Source organism: Oryzias melastigma, linkage group LG17 (genome assembly GCF_002922805.2).
Source record: "Oryzias melastigma strain HK-1 linkage group LG17, ASM292280v2, whole genome shotgun sequence".
Taxonomy (NCBI): domain Eukaryota; kingdom Metazoa; phylum Chordata; class Actinopteri; order Beloniformes; family Adrianichthyidae; genus Oryzias; species Oryzias melastigma.
This window is the reverse complement of record NC_050528.1, coordinates 17272924-17288747: the sequence shown is the minus strand read 5'-3', so window position 1 is coordinate 17288747 and position 15824 is coordinate 17272924. Positions and strand designations below refer to the sequence as shown.

The 15824-nt window shown below is 40.4% G+C and overlaps 1 long non-coding RNA gene across 1 annotated transcript; it reads right to left on the bottom strand.

Annotated features, from left to right (window-relative positions):
• Positions 1-9152: 9152 nt before the first annotated feature.
• On the bottom strand, positions 9153-15802 carry LOC112144450. Its single transcript, XR_002918899.2, has 4 exons — positions 15514-15802; positions 13449-13564; positions 10401-10489; positions 9153-10296 (listed from the first exon to the last, which is right to left on the bottom strand). It is a non-coding gene; the product is annotated as an uncharacterized LOC112144450 (long non-coding RNA).
• Positions 15803-15824: the final 22 nt, after the last annotated feature.

Below are 15824 nucleotides of genomic sequence, written 5' to 3'. Positions count from 1 at the left end.
GAATTTTGCTAAATATTAGCTAAACTCCAAATTAGCATAAAAAGCTCAGTAGAAGCCAAATTAGCCCAAAAGCTAACATATTGCTTAAATACTAGCTAAACTCCAAAATAGCCTCAAGTTCCTCAGTAAACTAAATTAGTCAAAAACATTAGCGTGTTGCTAAAAGAAAAACTATACTCTAAATTAACAAAAAAGTAGATAACAAATTAGCCAAAAACGTTAGCATGTTGCTAAAATATTTGGTGAACTCCAAATTTTGGGAAAATTACTACAAAAAATGAAAACATAGCACATTCATATATTTAAAGGCTTGATGCTAATCTACTTAAAATGTTTAAATTTGAAGACTTTCTCATTCATTTCCTTTTGGGCATATTTTGCTCAATATTTCAAAATCTATAGAGTTTATGAATACTAAAAATACAAGCAGTAATGTCCTGAACGAGCTGAATGTTTTGATACAAGATTGCTGACATGGTTGAAAGTGTGATTGAGTTTTTATGTGCCGACAAACGTACAGAAAGGAGCAGGAGGATCACTATTGTGTGAATGATTACTGAACATTCACACAATTACAGTCAAAGAGGATTCTGGGTTCTGGCCTATTGAAGGTTTCTAGTCTGGGGATCCTCTTCCTCTGAGTGTTGATTTTCTTCCAACTCATTTAGGTGTGAGGTGTCACTACATTTCATGTAGTGAATCATGAGGACACGGTGGAATTTTTTTCCGTTCAGAATCTACTCTCACTGCTGCAATCAAACCCAGAGGTTTAAGAGGAAGAATGTGACTCAAAGGACTGGAGAAGAGGATGGAGCTCCTCGGGGTCATTAAACTTCCAGCAGGAGCTCTGCACAAAAGATGATGTCAAACGCTGGAAATGTGACAAGAATCTGAGCCAGTAGCTTTTGGTTCAGAATAAAACCTTTCGCATTTATACGTATTTCATGACAAATCCAATTCTGGAGAAGTTGGGACATTTTTAAAAGCTTTTAGGCAGAACTCAAGTTGTGTGACTCATTCTTCTCAGAAAGCTCTTGTGTAACAGCCACACTGAACTCTGAGCCTTCAGACTCCCCCTGTACAAGTTGGTGTTATCATCCAGCCCAGTTAATACACTTTGTTTTATGTTCAGGCTTTTACAACTTTACAGTTTGATTTGTATGTTACTGGAACATGATGAGCCTCAGCTGGGAAGGGATGGACTTCTCCCCGTGGAAGCATTCCTGAAGCCAGCAGCACATCTGTCAGACCAGCAGATCCTCCAAATGTTCCTGTTTTCTCGGCTGCAGCTGCTCACATCTGCGTGAGCTCAGCGAGGGTTGAAGCTCGTTCAGCTCCTCGTGTGTGTTTACATGTTTGTGAGAGCGAACGCTTCCCTCTGAAACATCCAGACGAGGAAAGAGGAGGAAAGCTGTGTTTGTTTGCTCGGCAGCAGGTCATCTCTGTTCTCCTGAGTGATGCTGAAGCTGCTGGAGGACAGCTTCCCCTCCCTCCATGAGCAGCACTCACATGAACCCCCCCTCCAGCTGCAGCAGTGACAGCCATGGCTGTGGAGCTGTGACTGTCCAGCCTGATGTTGGTTCTCAGTCCTAGGATGGATCCAGCATCAATACATGCGCCCTCCTCCTCGTTACCTGCAGGCAGGGGAGGGGGTGCACAGCCTCCGCATGAACGAGGGGAGGTGAGGCTGAGGAGCGGGAGACGATGTCCTAAAGCACGTGTGTCAAAGTCAAGGCCTATTCTATTCATTGCACGACTCATAAAAGTGTGACTTTTTTTGAAAAACACGAATCTGTCTGGATAAGTCCAAACTTTTGAACAGTAGAGATCATGCCGAGTAAATGCACAGATACAACAGGTCTTCATCGGGAGTCATGCCAACAGGAAGGTTTGATTCAGTGTTTGGCTCCAGATTCATCCTGAATCCTTTAGCTCTGGAGGCTCCAGCGGAGATGAATACATATAGAAATAGTTTCTTTGAACGTTTGGTTTCCAAATCACTATCTTGAGTAGAGACACTGATTTCATGTTAGTGAAAAAGGAAAGATTTCTATTTTATTCTGTTCTATTCTGCTTTATTCTTTTCTTTTATATTCTACTCTACTCTGTTATGTTCTTTTCTTTTCTGTTATGTTCTATTCTATTCCTATCTATTCTATTCTCCTATGCCCTATTCTATTGTATTCTATTCTATTTTATTCCATTATGTTCTGTTCTGTTCAGTTCTGTTCTATTCTTTTCTATTCTATTCTGTTCTGTTTTGCTCTATTCTATGCTTTTCTACTATATTTTATTCCATTCTGTTGTATTCTACTATATTCTATTCTACTCTGTTCTGTTATATTCTTTTTTATTCTGTTATGTTCCATTCTATTCTATTTTGTTCTGTTCTATTGTACTCTGTTGTATTCTATTCTATTATTTTCCATTCTGTTCTGTTCTATTCTTTTTTATTCTGTTCTGCTCTATTCTATGCTTTTCTACTATGTTTTATTCTATTCTATTATATTCTACTATATTCTACTCTACTTTGTTCTGTTATATTCTTTTCTATTCTGTTATGTTCCATTGTATTCTATTCCATTCCATTCTATTTTCTTCTGTTCTATTGTTCTTCTTCTGTTCTATTCTATTCTGTTCTATTATGTTATGTTCTGTGCTATTGTATTCTTTTCCGTTCTGTTCTGCTCTGTTCTATGCTATTCTGCTGTTATTCTATTCTATTCTATTCTATTCTATTCTATTCTATACCATTCTATTCTCTCTTCTGTTCTTGGCAGACGTGACAGTCTACCTCTCGCTCTTGTCCATGAAGTGTTTCTGGGTCTTGCGTCCATCTTTTTGCTGTTCCTGACTTTCTTCTGTTGCTTGGAGACAAAGTGAAGTCTCTATGTGAACCAGTCCATTCATGCGTGGCTAAAAATACTCAAGTAAAGTATGTTCTTTCATCATACTTGAATTTCTTTCTCAAAAACCCAACATCTTTATGCTGGCGCTGAGGCTTCAAACGGCGGTTAATGATTTGATGGTTTCTGATTCCTCTGCAGCTCACGTTTGTTGTGCCTCTGAGAGAAGACGGTCAGAGTTCACATGAAGTGACGGCGACAGCTCTTCGCTCACAGAGGAATGGCTGGAATGTTACATAACTCTGTTATGTTTGCCATAATGTGTGGCCATGGCTGTTTGCTCTTCATGGATGCCTGTGTGAACACAGCGGCGCATTAAACGTGGATGTGAGAGGTCTGCACGAGCTCAAGTTTGTGGGCTCAGATTTCAATTCTACAAAGTGACGTTTCAAACAAAACCCAGCAGAACTATGAAGCGTCAGAGCAACCTTGAAGCATGTCCTCACTTGTAGCATACTTGGACTGACAACAAGCAAACGTTTTTTCTTCTATCTGAACACAGAGACCAGATGTGCTGAGGGGAACAGTTTGATTCCTAACGCTTCATCTGGGAATTATGAGCAGACAAACTGCAGAGGAGAAGAATCCAGGACCCCTCAGCTGTCCCTCCACCCCTCACACACATACTGCTGCTCAGGTTTTAGTTTTAGGAGGGGCTGGACAGAAGGTAGACACCGCTACGTAAAAGGTTCTTCAGCTCCAGACATGAATGGAGAAGAGCAGCAGCACTGAGGGGAATGCTGCTGTTAGGATGAGCTCCCACAGTGGAGGATGTGTTGTTGACACAGAGAAGCATGCTTGTGCACAGCTCAGGAACAAATCAAAAAACTGAAATTCACGCTGAGCTGAACAGGAGGCTAACCTGGAGCAGAAATGGAGCATTTCTCCCTTCAAAGAAACTGCAGAAGTCTCCAAAAATGAGCAGCCTAAAGCGCTGGAGCCCAGCAGCATCCCCAGGAATGCAGGGGGATGTTCATGCAGGTGATTACAGAACCTCCCAACTCCTCTCTGCTGAGTTTGGAGCACGAATGAGGACAAAAAGCCGAGGGGCGAGAGGGGGCGTGGCTGAGAGTGAGCCCGGCAGATGTGTCATCTGTTGGAGCAGCTGGGTCTGTGCTGGGGGGCGCACCGCTGAAGAGCTGTGGCAGAGGCTGTGGTGCAGAGGTGGAGCGGGTGACCTCTGATCAAAGGTTTGGTTCCCGCTTTGCCTGCCCATGAGCTGAAGAGTCCTCGGGCAAGACCCGGATCCACCTGAGTGTGAATGATGTAGATGGGTGAATGGGACTGTGACTACACGGTAACTAAAGGGAACATAACATGAAAAAACAACTTTTGGAGCTTTCAAATATATTATACTGTTCACTATAAATACATTCATTCATTTATTATTTCATAATACATGAAATAACATAACACTTAATGAATCACAAGTAGATCGCTTGAGAGGGAGTGGAAGGAAGCGAACTTATATAATCCCACCCCGACTCCACCATTTTCTATACATGAATTATCAATAACCGGTTCAGGACTTAATATCAAATATTAATAAATTCAGGCGTCTGCTCGTCATGACCCAGAACTGTAAATAAATAAAGAAATAAAGAACCCCAAGGTGGCATTTTGATCTATTCTGAGTCATCTTTTAAAGACCTGTACTCTGTAAACATGTAACCTGTACTGCTGTAAGCTGAATTTGGCTGCTGAAAATGCTAGTGCTGATAGCTGAAAACGTTGAAGTTATAGCCAGCAAAAATATTAGCCAAATGCTAAATTAGCCTAAAGAACTTTAAAAAAAAACTTAGGTTAGCCAAAACAGCTAGCATGTAGCTGAAATATTAGATAAACTCCAGAGTAGCCTAAAAAATGTAAGTAAATGCCAAAACAGTCCAAAAAGCTACCAGAATGCAATTTTTTTTATTTCAAAACCGTAACTTTTAAACATAATTATGAATAATAAAACTGCAGGAATATTATTCCTGAATAAATCAACTTAAACTTTAAATAACTCTCAATATTTTACTCTCCATAAAAAAGATTTTGTCAATATTGTACAAGATTACATCGGGTCATTGATAAGTCTAAAATAAAATGATCTGAAGAGCCGGATAGAATTACCCAGAGAGCTGAATATCCGGCCCTCCAGATCATTTTATTTTACTGTTATTAATGGACTGATGTTATCTTGCGCTCATTTCTAACTTGTATAATTTTGACAAAATATATTTTTATGAAGAGTAAAATATTGAAAGTTATTTAAGTTGATTTATTCTGGAATAATATTCCTGCCTTTTTATTATTCATAATTATGTTAGAAAGTTACAGTTTTAAAGTTTTAAAAATGTTAGTTTTAGAGTGTTCAATAACTGTTTATCCTGTTCGGCTCGCGACCTAAAGTGTGTTTTGGATTTTGGCACCTTGAGTTTGTAAACAATTATTGTAAATCAAAGATCATAAACATTGGATCTGTGGTGTTAAAAGGTTAAGAAACAGATTAAAAATATGGAATAATGAAGTGCGTCACTGTATACAAACAAATATTGATCTTTATATTGATGCTTCACTGCGTATGAACTGATTGGATTAACGTGAGATCATGAGACCCCCGCCCGACACGCAGACGTACCTCCGAGGTGGATGCATATCCACAGGCGTGGAAATGAGATCAGGCTGTTTCACTTTACTGAAACGCTTTTCTTTAACCGAGTTACTGTAAAATCAAGTTAGCTCCTTTATCTCCTGTACCATGTCTGTTTTTCGACAGGATGAAGACATCCTCCACTTATGTAACAAACAACTTCTCTTGATTAGTTCAACATTTCTGAGTCAAACTGGCATTGTTGGGGCAGAACATGAACTTGGTGTTCTCTGAAAGGACCTTATGAAGCGTCACAAATGATCTCTGCAGCGCTTCGGTCCTCCCTGGGTGTTTTCCTGCTCCTGTGTCTGCTGACGGGGGTCACATTGGCCCTGTGAGCGGGCTGGAGTTGTTTTTTATGAAGTTACTGTGTCAGCGCCATGCTTCGGTTGTGCTGGCGCGGAGCTCAGCGCCTGCAGCGCCTGCAGCGCCTGCAGGGCCTGCAGCGCCTGCAGCGCCTGCAGCGCCCTCTCCTCCAGGCCTCAGATCTAACAACTCGTCCTTCTTTGCTTCGACTTGTTTCTAATCTGCAGAATTATCAGACTCACGATAGAAGAATCTGAACATCAGCCTCTGATTGGTTGGCCAAAGAAGTTTTCCAGCCAAACTCATGCAAATATTTCCCAAGAATGAAGAGGGTTTAAATGAGTTTGTCTCAGAGGAGCCTCCCCCACACCACACAAATGTGGGAGTGTTCATTTACACACAGATGAAGAGCTCAGGGAGTTGCTCCAACAAAAACATCTCAATAACATGCAGGTAACACAAACCGTCCTCCGATTGTTCACCTTTGTGCTGTGTGAGGGAGGAGGACGTTGTGTTTTTGAAGGTTTACACACCTGAACTTCCAGAAGGAAACCTCTCTGTGAGGTTTGGTTGTTTGAACTTCTGTTTGGATTCGTTTTGTTTTAGTGGTTTTCACTGTACAAACAGACCAAACAGGTTTTGGATGTTCAAAGGAGTGGTTGTGGACGTTGGGAAAGCAAAAAAAGGAAATAGCTGACTGTTAAGTGAAGAACTTAATCAGACTTCAGAGCTGCGGCAGAACGAGGAAGCTTAATGCTTTCTTTATCTGCCTCCTTCCTGTTACATATCTTCCCAAACTGAACTCGATGGTTTACATTTCATGTGCAGCTGATTGGCCGTGCGGCAGATAAGCTCGGTGAAAACTGAAGCTCAAACGCGAGCGGCAGGTACAGCCTTTGGTTTCTCTGTGGATCCCCGGCCAGCACGGACAGCGCCGCCCGACCTGTCACCTGCCGCCTTCATTTTCCTCATCCAAATTTTCCGAGCTGCTCAATTGTCCGGGTAACTTTCCGATGCTGCTCCACCTGAGAGAAACACGGGACCAACACAAACAGGCAGACCTCCTCCTGCCCGCCTCCTCCCCAAGGCTCGCTGTGAAACAACTGGGGAATCCGCCATGGTGTCACCACGCACCTGAGTACTTTTCCACAGATAAGAGAGAGGAGCTCAGTGTTGGTGTTGACTCTGCTGCTTTTATGACCTCACATTCACTTCATGTTGCTTTTATTGAAGTTCTGCCTCTCCACTGCTGTCAGCTGAAGTTTTCCATTCACCTTCATCCCAGCTCCTGGAGCGGAAGGTCACAGGTCGTCAGGACGGACGGCCTGCTGTGGAGCCTCCTCTGATTCCGTGGATGTACAGGGGGAAAAGTTCACTCCCAGCAATGTTCAGTACATTTAACCACTGTAAACTCAGAAAACCTTTTGGTTTGAGCGCAACAAAGCAACTATTCATGAACCCCCGCCCCCACCCCACTCCCCAGCCATTAAATTTGAGGTTGGATCCCAAGAACACAAGTCCCCGTCCTCATGTGACCCTGGAGTTTGGAGACGATCCACATAAATAGGTTTATCTTCAGCTGTGATGTCAGAAGTTGGAACACCAGCCTGTTGTTGAAAACCCTGATCAGAGCAGCAGGCTGACGGGACGGCCGGCTTCTGTGGACCAACTGATGTAACACTGATTAGATGCTGTGAAGTTCTGAAAATCATGTGACGTCTCCCAGCAGGAGAACAATCATTGAAAGCCTCTGCTGCGTCGCTGTGTTACGCATCCAGAGAGGAAATCACCGTCCCATTCCCACCGAAAACACACGTCAGTCTACAACATCTCAGAGATGTTGTAGACTGACGTGTGCTGAGGTTCTCTCAGCATCTAACCTCAGACTCATTCTGATGGTACGTCACCTCCTGGACTGACAGTTTAGATCACATGTGTCAAAGTCAAGGCCCGGGGGCCAGATCCGGCCCTCCAGATCTTTTTTTTTATTATTAAAGACCAGATGTTATCTTGTGCTTATTTTGAAATTTTATAATTTTGACAAAATATATTTTTATGGAGAGTAAAATATTGAAAGTTATTTAAGGTTTAAGTTGATTTTTTTCTAGAATAATATTCCTGGCTTTTTGTTATTCATAATTAATAATTAATTCCTAATTATTATTAATAATTATTAATGTTAAAAAATTAAGGATTTAAAGTTTTAAAAAATGGCATTCTGGTAGCTTTTTGGGTTATTATTGCATTTACTAAGATTTTTTAGGCTATTTTGGAGTTTAGCTAATATTTCAGTTAACATGCTAGCTGTTTAGCTAATTTAGGCTTTTTGAAAAGTTTTTTAAGCTGTTTTGGAGTTTAGCTAATTCAAAATAAAATTATTGCTAAACTAAACAGACTAAGCTGAACTGGTTATTCCTGCCCTTAGACCAGGGGTGTCAAACACAGGGGGCCAAAATCCCGAACACACCTTAGATTGTGGGCTGAACAGAATACATTTATTAAATATTCTAAAACAACATTTTTAAAACTTTAAAAACATAACTTTTTAACAGTATATTGAAAAAAACTGTCTGGAATATTATTATTATTCCAGAATAAATCAACTTAAACCTTAAATAACTTTTAATATTTTACTCTTTGTAAAAATATATGATGTCAAAATTATACAAATTAGAAATGAGCGCAAGATAACATCAGGCCTTAATAACAATAAAATAAAATGATCTGGAGGGCCGGATCCGGCCCCCGGGCCTTGACTCTGACACATGTGTCTTAGGCCCTCCTTCTGGCTGAACAGGCCCGGCTTTAGAGGATTCTGCTGCAGGCCCACATCACATGCCTGACACCTTTATGTAAAGATGAATTAGAAGTTCTTCTGTGGTTTTAACGTCGTTCATTTACGATACATCTGTGAACATTTTCAAAGACCACAACTTTTCTCACTTTTTCCGTATGACCAGTTTCCATGAGTGCAATATGTCTAATTGTACATAACGGGGGTGTGACACGGCCTTTAAGTGTTGGACAAAGCCGGGCGTTGTTGTTGCCTCTATTTGTTAACTTTAAACCTCGTGTTCTGCAAACTGCAAATCGTTTTTATCATTATAATTTTTATTCCTGATAACTTTGAGAATCCTTTTTGTGAACAGAAACTGGCGTCTCGTCTGACTGAATGTCTTCTTTGAATTGAATGATTAGATGGTGTTGGATAAAAACAACTTGGTTCTAATTTGATTGTGCACACAGATACACACACATACACACAGTCGTTTATGTCAACATACTTTTTAATCTTTGGGTGTTGGGACAAGTAGCAAGTCTTTTATTTTATTTATTTATTGATTTATTTTTCAGGGACAGTGCACATTAAACGCATTGTATGCAATGAGCCAGAATTAGCCCAGCGGCTGTTTTTCATCTGTTGTCCCTGGACAGATGTTAAAATGGTCAACTTAAGAACAATCAATAAAAGCAACATTTAAAATATCAATGTCAATAAAAAGAAAATACAATTTACAGTTTTTTAGCCAAGAGCTTGAAGTCCAACAAGTCAGCGCCGTTAAAGTCCAGTTGGATTTAGTCAAGTTATCAAATTTATGACTTGAGTCCACGGCCTGATCCGAATTCTTGCCTTCTCTCTTCTCCTTCATATTAGAGTTTTAAAAAATAGTGACTCATATTTCAGACGTCACTTTCATCGATGACGTCATCAATAATCGCCGTTCCGCTAGCTTTAGAGCAGAGCTTCCAGCGCTTGAATAAACATAACAACAGCGGCTTTATAACTTTAAGAGGGTCATGCTACAACTAAAAGTCATTAGTTACATTTAAATGTAGACTTCTGTGCTTCAGAGCGCACCAAAGTGAAGAAAAGCACTTCTCCCGACAGAGGACTTTGTCCCCTCCGTTTGGAGGGTCAGATTTAAAAAATAAATGTCCTGACACGCTTACACTTACACTCCCCCTTCAAATGGGGGGGAAGAATTTGGATTGGGGCCAGTTTGTGTGACTTCACACTGCACAGAGCTCGGACAGTTGATAAAAAAATGAAAGTATTACAAAATGGTTAAAATCAAAGGTCAAAGGTCTTTGCTGACGTGTAGTGCTGTTGCTGTGTTTGAAGAGGCACCGCATAATGTGACCGTCAGAGCTAAAACTGACGAATAATGATATAAAACAATCAAGTGAGCAACAGGACGATGTTTATGTGCAGATGTGAAAGTCTCTATGCCACAGCAGCTGGATCCTGGCCTGAGCGTTCTCCTCAGCATTGAACCACAAATATGTAACCCAGAGGAGAGCAGAGTTAATGTTTGATGCACAGGGAGCTTTAATCTGAAATGATCTGTGACCTGGACAGGCTGCTCAGAGGCCGCACAGATAACAGTTTCCATTATGGCAGCCCGATCGAGACGTTGTAAATCTGTGCAGGAACAGGTGGATCTACTCCTGAACGAGGACAAACACAGCTGTAAACAGGACTGTTAGCAGCAGAGACGCTGAAAGAGAAGATAATTATTCTGAGAACGAAATAACTTTTGCAAATGTTTTACCTTAACTAAGACCTGTGCTGAGCTGAGGGCCGCTCAGGAGTTTGTGTCCTCAGACGGCCGTCATTTCACGTGTAACCTCATAACAGCACCTGTGCATGTAAGCTTTCATCAACAACCGTCACTGTGAGGTTAAGCTTCTGAAATCTTTCAAAGGTTTGAGGAAAAAGAGACTTTTCAGGACTTCTAGGGAGACGTGGTGGTAGGAGCGCCTCAGTGTGGAGTCTGACTGCCCTCTCCTCCGCTGTAGATGAAGTGTTCTTCTGCAGCAGCTGCTATCACGACATCTTCACTGCATGGGTGTAGTTACACTACCTAAACTCCTCGCCTGCAGTTTGTCTTTACACTGATCGTCTGTATTAGGAATATTCTCTCTCAATGCTTCTGTCATGTTTCAAACCCACAGAAGATCAAATAAAAGATTACATTCACTTACATTCACTGAGGAGAACAGTTGTTTCAGCGTTCGTCTATGTATTTGGTCCATTATCAAGTTTATTGAACATTTGTTCATGTTTATGTACAACTAATGAATATCTTCTGTGAGACGACAGGAGCTAAAGACGCTAGCTGCTAAGGACTTGTCTGATCCAATGACAATAGTAAATGCAAAGTTTTAAACATAAATAAAGCAAGCTAAAACATCACAAAGCAAGTACAAACTCTACATTAAAGAAGCGTGGGCATGCAGAAGATATTGCTTAGTAGGCCACAAATGGCCCGCGGGCCGCCAGTTTAAGACCACTGCTTTAGATGCTCTCAAGAACCAACTCCAGCCTGCAAACTGTAGAAACATCAACAGATGACTGATTCAGTCAGCACAAGTCTGCTTTGGTTTACCTTTTTAAGACCGAAAAGTAGTTCATTTATTGATTGCTGACATAAGTTTTGATCTAATGGAATGAGTTGGATTATGAGGCTTTAGTTTTGGCTTCGTTGGAGGTTTTTCTGGCGCTGGTTGTGTTTTTCCTTCAGGACGTTTGAGACAAGCTCGTCTGTGAAAGAACTCCTCTTTCAAAACTGAATTGACTGTTGCTGAGCAGTGACGACGTCTTATCTGTGCAGGACCAAACATTATTGGCTGTTAGACACTCTATTCTTGATGCCTGGGTGGGGGTCACCTGAGGTTCAATGGTTCCCGTCCAGCTTTAAACACACAAACTTGAGCAGCGTATAAAAACCGTTCAAAGTTCACTGTATTTGACTCACTTTCAGGATTTTTATTGGACTGCAGTTTAACAGCTGCTGAAAACAACCACACTGATTGGACCATTAATGAATAAATCTTAAAGACAGTGTGTTTGGACTTGTGTATGTGGTGTTTGTTCTGTGTGTCAGCAGTGTTGTGTGTGTGCGCTGCAACCACAGATAAGTGGTGCAAGATTTCCTATCTGGTGCATGCGGCTCCTCAAATTCAAGTGCAAGCAGACACAAACACTTCCCTCTTTGCTCCTCAAAGGAAAAGTGGGGCAAAGATTTCAGAGTCATATTTTACGTGCGCGACCTCTGATCCCTGTCAGGGATCCCTGTGCCTGGATCGTGTTTTGGGACAGGCATGTTGTCTAGGCCCCAGGTTAGGGGAGTTCATGCGAGGGGGTGGGGAGCACTTGTTGACACGCAGAGCAGCCGAGAAACCGGCCGAGCAGCAGAGAAGGATTGCAACAAATTCTTTCCAGAGCCAGCTGGAAAAACCCAAAAGAGCTGTTTTGATGACATGCGAGGCGGATTCAGCCAGGCCCTGCAGACGGACCAGGAAGGCACCACTGCTTACGAGAGGACAAACAACATCCAACCCCCTTTAGGAGCAAAGTTTCATGTTTGTGTTCCTGAGGGTTTCAGGACGGCTTCACCCTGCTGCTGATATGAGGATGGCAGTCAGGGGCAAACACTGAACTTCCACAACAGAGATCCAGTGATGCCACAGTGATGTCAGCCAATGGATGTCAGCGAGGTTATGTTAGACCAGGGGTGTCAAACTCTATCGCACAGGAGGCCAAACTCCAAAACACACCTTAGGTCACAGGACAAACAGGATAAACATTTATGAAATACTCTAAAACTACATTTTTAAAACTTTAACATAATTATGAACAAGATATATAGCATTACCTGTGATAATGCTAGTGTGAATGCTGTAAGATGAATTTGGCTGCTTAAGATGATAGTGCTGATATTTGAAGATGCTGAAATTGCTGAAAACACTGAAGCTGATAGCCAACTAAAATATTAGCTAAATTCCAAATGGCTGAACTTTAAAATATCCGAAAAACTGAAAAAAGCCTAAATTAGCCAAAACAGCTAGCTGTAACTGAAACATAAGCTTAACTTCAAAACTGCCTAAAAAAAAATTAAAAAGAAAAGCCTAAATTAGCCAAAACAGATAGCATGTAGTTGAACAAAACTAGCTAAACTTCAAAATATCATAAAAAAACTGAAAAAACCCTAAATTAGCCAAAACATGTAGCGTTTAAATATTAAAAAATATAGCCTAAATTGGCCAAAATAACTAGCATGTAAATACTAGCTAAACTCCAAAACAGCGTAAAAAAAACTTTAAAAAAAAGAGTAAATTAGCCAAAACTGCTAGCATGTAGCTGAAATATTAGCTAAACTCCAAAATAGCCTAAAAATCTTAGTAAATGCCAAAATAGTCCAAAAAGCTAGCAGAATGACAATTTTTTAAACTTTAAAGCTGTAACTTTTTAACATAATTATGAATAGTAAAAAAGCAGGATTATATTGCAGAATAAATAAACTTAAACCTTAAATAACTTTCAATATTTTAGTCTCCATAAAAATATATTTTGTCAAAATTGTACAAGTTAGAAATTGAATTGAATTGAACTTTATTCATATCCCAGAGGGATAAATTAATCTGTCATGGCACCAGAGAAAGTCAAAATGTTGCATGTAGCATATTAAAATGATCGTAAGATAACATCAGGTCATTAATAACAATAAAAAAAATGATCTGGAGGGCCGGATAGAATTACCCGGAGGGCCGGATCCGGCCCCCGGGCCTTGACTTTAACACATGTGTCTTAGACTAACCTGGGAGAAAATCTTGTTTCTGAACGCAGCCTGTAAGATGAGGCTCTGCTTTCAGCTGCAGCTCCAAACAGCCGCTCCGGCTGCTGGAGCTCACCTTGACGGCAGTCAGCACTCCGCTGTCATGGAGCACACAGCACTTTTAAAACCCAACACAAACAAGTAGCGTGTTTTTTGCAGCAATACAGTTATCTTTTGTGCAGATATGAATTCCATGCAACATTCTGCTCTGCTATCTGCATTTGCGCCTCAGCAAAACCTTAATGTGTAGTTCAGATAGAGCTCTGATAGAAGCGAGCGAACCATCGAGTGCGTGCATATGAGAATCAGATGAAGGGTTTTTTTGCTTCTTTCAGAGGATGTGGAGATGACAAACCCACAGAAACTTGGGCCACTGAAGACAACCGCAGGGGGAAAAACATCTACATTCAAAACATCAACTACAAATAGAGCACTTTGTTGCCATGGCTACCTGAACTGCTGTAATTTAGACCTGTTTAGCTGCACTGCACATGTTTTTCACACTGAAACTTTGGGTCTAGTTTGTGCTTTATCTGTGTTTCACAGTGAACAACAGCAAAGTGATAAAGGATTAAACAAACTTTGGGTTCTAGACTCTTCCATCTGTGTTTGAATTCACTCTGCATCATTTCCTCCCTGATGTTCTTTCTGTGTTTAGGATTCCTCCTAACGTGACTCATTGCAGAAAGTGTAATGGTCACTATGGCAGCGAGGAATAAATCATAAAACTGAAGCAGCAGCAGTTTTATGTTCTTTGATTTACTGGTATTTTTTTAGTTGTTCACATGATCAACTTCAGAATCTACTAGAATTATAGTCTTAACGGTTGAAAAGTTACTCTATGCTAAAGATTTTGTGTTTAAGCATCATCAACAACGCCTCAGGGGTCAAAGGGTTAACTGATTATAAGGCTGGGTATCGATTATAATTTCCAGAAAGCCTGAATCGATTCCGATTTTTTTTTTTTTTTAGATTCTTCAATTCACTTTTGTTTAGAAATACATTAATAATCTACTATATGATTTGAATATATTTATATTAATCTGATCTAGTTCACATACTGTAAAATGTATCAGTGAAATAATAAGATTGTTAATAGCATACAGTGTTTCTCAAAAGGAGAAACTAGCAAAAATGTTCAGATCATTAACATTATAAACATTGTTCTGCTTCTCCTGGAGGGCAGTTCAGTTTGGCCACTAGGTGGCGATCGATCAATAGCATTACAGCTTATTAAAGAAGAAGAAAGTATAACCAAAAACAATGTTTTAGACCACAAATGGTAACTTTAAAAACTATTTTGTTGAAAGAGTTTGGAAAATTCATGTCTGTGAGTTTATGTTAATTTAGTCAGGAATATGTGTTTACATTGACCAAGCATTAGCATTAGCTGTCCTATGGAAAATTCCATTAAACGTTAGCATCAAGCTAGCGGACTTTAGCTTTATGTGCCAAACCGATCTCTATTTTTATGAATCGATTATTGATCTGTTAAGTTTAAATCGATTCAAATCAATTAATCGATTTTATCAACCCAATCCAGTGGATTATCTATAATATTTAGGATGTTTCCTCTCTTCTCTTTCAGCTCTGATGTGGTAAATTTGCTTTTAGCTTCACAGTTTGTGTAGAATTTGCATAACAAACAAAATGGAGAACTCGTTATAGCATCAAATGTATTTGTTCTGTGGTTTACCAGAACAGACTGTTCCACATGATCGGCCTCTTGTTCACATGCACACCTGACTCTGCCTGCACACAGGAACTTCGTGCTGCTCACTGACACATCACACTTCCTGAGTTCTTGGCTATTTCAGAAGTTATTTTGACTGTGTTGTTGTAATTGAATCAGTTATTTTAGGTAGTTTATGGTTTTGCTGGTGTTACAGGAAGTTCAAGGGAGAGGCAAAAGCACAAACACAGTTCATCTGTGAATGAATTGAGAGAATAAACAAATACTTTTAGTGCCAAAACAAAGGGCACTTTGACCAAACTGACATGGCTGATCAAAGAAAACGAATAAAGTTTAAAGTTTGACTAAAATTACCTGCACACAGGCAACTGAAGACAAAATTGATTGTCAGAATATTCGAGGGTTTATTTCAATAAAAGCTTGGTTCTTCGGAGACAAGCACGGCCCTGTTTGGTTCAGTATTTATAACTCGGTCAGCTGACCTTGCACTTGGACTCTTCCATCTCACGGGGAGACTTGTTTGTTCGAAACAAACCCGTCTATTACTACTGTAATAACTGTTTAAACTCGTGATTATTACACCGATATTTTCATCCTGGTGAATCTGAGTGTTTCCACCACCTAATTCCTGATGAAACGGCTGTTTAGCTGTTGGCAGGCTCGGA